At 64.0% G+C, this 3,671-nt stretch overlaps 1 pseudogene; it reads left to right on the top strand.

Annotated features, from left to right (window-relative positions):
- Positions 1-445: 445 nt before the first annotated feature.
- On the top strand, positions 446-1,209 carry LOC101630491 (annotated as a pseudogene).
- Positions 1,210-3,671: the final 2,462 nt, after the last annotated feature.

Here is a 3,671-nt window from a genome sequence, read left to right as displayed (position 1 = left end):
CAGCGGGGGAGGCAGGGGTTTGCCTGGGTGGAGACCTTGGAGACTGATGTTGGAGAATGTGCAAGGCGGGGGTGGGATTCTGGAAGGAGAAGGGCGCATGTGTGAAGGTGGAAAGCCGGGGTTTTGAAATGGGAGTCGGATTCGAACCTGGCACGGAGCCTCCGGCCTGGCCTTGGGCAGGCCCCTTACTTTTCCCAGCTTCGTTTTATGTCAAGTGGAGGCAGCATACCTGCCGCACAGAGGTGTAGAGAGAAGCCAGGGGGGCTCCCTGAAGTGCTTGGCTCAGGTTAAGAATGTCCTGCCGTACCACGCCGGAGGCGCTGGGCCAGGGAGTTTGCTGGTCTGCGTGACCCGCTCAGCTTCAGGCTGGCGCTGCTCGGTGCTTCACACGCCCTTTCCTCTCCTCTCGGGGTGGTGTTCTCTGCCCTTGCTGGGGGACTCATAGAGCCAGGAGAGCATAATTCCCTGGGGCGTCAGAAGCAGGCGCTCCCTGAGTGAGAACTCGGGGTCCGGGCTTGACCTCCTTTACCCTTCTTCCCAGGATGCACTGCGAAACTCTGGCGGCGATGGGCTGGGGCAGATGTCCTTAGAATTTTACCAGAAGAAGAAGTCTCGCTGGCCTTTCTCTGACGAGTGCATCCCTTGGGAGGTGTGGACAGTCAAGGTGCACGTGGTAGCCCTGGCCACGGAGCAGGAGCGGCAGATCTGCCGTGAGAAGGTGGGGGAGAAGCTCTGTGAGAAGATCATCAACATCGTGGAGGTGATGAACCGGCATGAGTATCTGCCCAAGATGCCCACGCAGTCAGAGGTGGACAATGTGTTTGACACGGGGCTGCGGGATGTCCAGCCCTACCTCTATAAGATCTCCTTCCAGATCACCGATGCCCTGGGCACCTCAGTCACCACCACCATGCGCAGGCTCATCAAAGACACACTGGCCCTCTAGGCCTGGCTGCGGCCTGTGGCTGCTCCCGTGGGCGCCTAGACCCCGCCTCTGGGGCTAGCCCTGTAAGGCTCGTGGGACGCTGGACTTGCTCTGGGTCCTTGATGACACTTGGAAGGAGCCACCGGATGACCGGGCTCGGTCCTCCTCTCGGCCTTTGCTGGTGTCGAGCCTGGCTGTGCTCCCTCCACTGTGGCGGTGGCCCCTTCCTGCTGCACTGTAAGGAGGAGCCACGCGCACGTGGGGAATAAAGTCGAGAGCGCGAGTCTGGCTAGAGCCGGCGTCTTCTTCTGTGACGCGCCAGAGCTTCCGGGCCACGGTGTGTGCCGACACTGTTCCAGCTGGCGGCGAGTGGGCGGGTAAGAGTGTACCCGCCGGCTCTTCTACCTCGGCACAGTCACATAAGTGTGTGCTCCCCCAGGGGTGGCCACGGTCAACCCCAGGGGTGGGATTGAGGTCAGTTGCTTTTGGATGTGAGGAGGTAGCGGCTGAGCTCTTTCTCCTGCCTTCCTGAGGAAGCCGTGGCCGCCTGCCCTTGAGATGACTTGGTCTTCACGACAGCCCAAAAGAGCGTCTTGTTCGTCTTCATCACACGCACACAGGCGCCTGTGTGCGCCACGTGCACCAGAAAGGTCATTTCGTCGGTGTCTTGGGTGAGAAGCTAGAGGCCTGAGACTGGCATCGGGTGGCAGTGCTAGGTTGAGCTGGCCCTGCGTGGGGCTGGGTGGAGTTTTGGTCACTGCATTGTTCTACACAGCGTACTCAAAACCAGCGAGTCCACTTGGAGCGGTCAGTGGGTATAGCCATCTTCACGGGGCATCTGGGACATCTTGGAGGGCTCTGACGGTGTGGGGAGGGGTGCCGAGACCCTGGGGCAGAGGATGGGGGCTTGGCCCGTGCTCCTGGGCAGGGCAGCTAGCTAGGATGCCAGCAAGTATTGGCACATTTCCTCATTCCTCGTCCCCCAGCCAAGGGTGATGTCCACCCTTGGCCTCGGGCATCAGGACTTGGGAGGTTCTTAGGGACTAGAGATGGGGAAACCCATTCCTAGCAAGTTCTTGATGGTGTGTGGTGTCCGGTCTTCCCCCCCGCCAGGTCTACGAGGGCTCTTTTCCCCCTGGCCTTCAGCCAGTCCCTTTAGGGGTTGCTTGAGGACCAGTGTTCAGGCTGCTGGCGACAGGAAGGAGGGTCTTCCCTCCATTGCAGCTTCCCCAAAGCCACGGGCTCTTTTTCTGCAGCCAGGCTCTGCTCTGCTCTCCCACCCTGGCAGACTGTGGGGTCCCAGCAGGCGGCCAGCTCCTTGAGCAGGACAGTAACCTCCCCAGTGTCTTGGGGCCGTGGTGACTTCCCTGTGGGGGCCTGATTTGCTCAGGGTTAAGACTGGTCACAATTCTGTGCCTTCCCTTGGCCTGTAAATGTGAGTCCTTGACTTCTGACCTGATGGAAGGAGTGGGGGCAGGCCTTGAGCACCCCGCCATGCTGTGCGTCTGTCTGCTGAGGTCACGGGGCCCGGCCTGCGTGTCCTGGAGCCTGGGTGGGTGACGGGGGGCATGAGTGCCAGTTACGCAGGGCCTGAGGCTGCCCTTTGTCGCCTGTTCTGGGGCTGCTTGGGCCACACAGCAGGGTTGTGCTTGGCCCAGAGACAGACGGGGCCGGGATCAGGGGTCGCTCTTGTTCTGTGCCTGTCAGCACTCGGGGTGAGGTGTGAGCGATCTGCTCAGGGCTGGTGATGAGGAAGTAGCTTTGGTCACTCGCACCCACTTTCACACAAGCACCGTCCAAATCTGGCTGCCTGGCCCGGGGTGGGGGGGTGGGGGTTGGAGCCCCAACCCAGTGGCTTCTGGAGCAGGGGAGAGGCTGCCACACTCCGGCCGCCTCCTGCAGCAGCGCGGCTGGGCTGGGCGAGGGAGGCTTGGGGCAGGACTCTGGGCTTGACTGGCCGCAGGCACGGGCCAGGTCTGCCCAGGCGCGTGGCCCTTGGGGCGAGAAGCTCTCCAGCCTTCAGTCACAGCCCTCAGACAGGCGCGTCCTCCGTGTGGGAAGGGCCTGGGCCTGGAGGCGGGGTGGAGGGCGCCTGGGGTCCGCCCCTCATCCCCAGCCCGCCCCTGCGCAGCCGGCTCCCACACATCTGGCGGGTGCCTGCACCTCTGGGCAGCGGCGCCACAGCATGAACGGTTCGCAGGCGGGTGCTGCGGCTCCGGCCACCTGGCTGAGCTCCTGCTGCAACCAGTCCCAGCCCGGGGCGCCTCCGGAGCCCCCCGAGGGGGGGCGCGCCGCGGTGCAGGCGGTGGTGCTGGGTGTGCTGTCGCTGCTGGTGCTTTGCGGGGTCCTGTTCCTAGGCGGTGGCCTCCTCCTCCGCGCCCAGGGCCTGACCGCGCTGCTGGCCCAGGAGAGGCTTGCGCCCAGAGAGGCCGCCCCGGGCAGCGCCAGCGGCGGGGACGAGGAAGACAGCCTAGAGACCCGCTGAGCCCGGCTCCTCAGCTGCGCTGCGGGGGACTGCTGTGGGGACCGACCAGACCCCCCCTCCCACTCCCCTGCACAGGTGAGAGCCGCCGCAGGGCTGGGCGAGTGGGGGCGCCTGCCTCCACTGAGGCCCTCTCCGTGCAGCCAGTGCCAGAGCTAGCTTCTGTGGGGACACCTCCCTGCTCCGGAATCCCTGGGGCTGGGGATCCAGCTACCAGGTGTGGGGGTGTCTGAAGGAAGTCAGCCTCCGCCCAGCCCACCCCAC

This window comes from Condylura cristata, unplaced genomic scaffold (genome assembly GCF_000260355.1).
Source record: "Condylura cristata isolate star-nosed mole 26May11 unplaced genomic scaffold, ConCri1.0 scaffold00236, whole genome shotgun sequence".
Lineage (NCBI taxonomy): Eukaryota > Metazoa > Chordata > Mammalia > Eulipotyphla > Talpidae > Condylura > Condylura cristata.
Note: the sequence above shows the minus strand (reverse complement) of the source record. Positions and strands in the feature narration are given on the sequence as shown.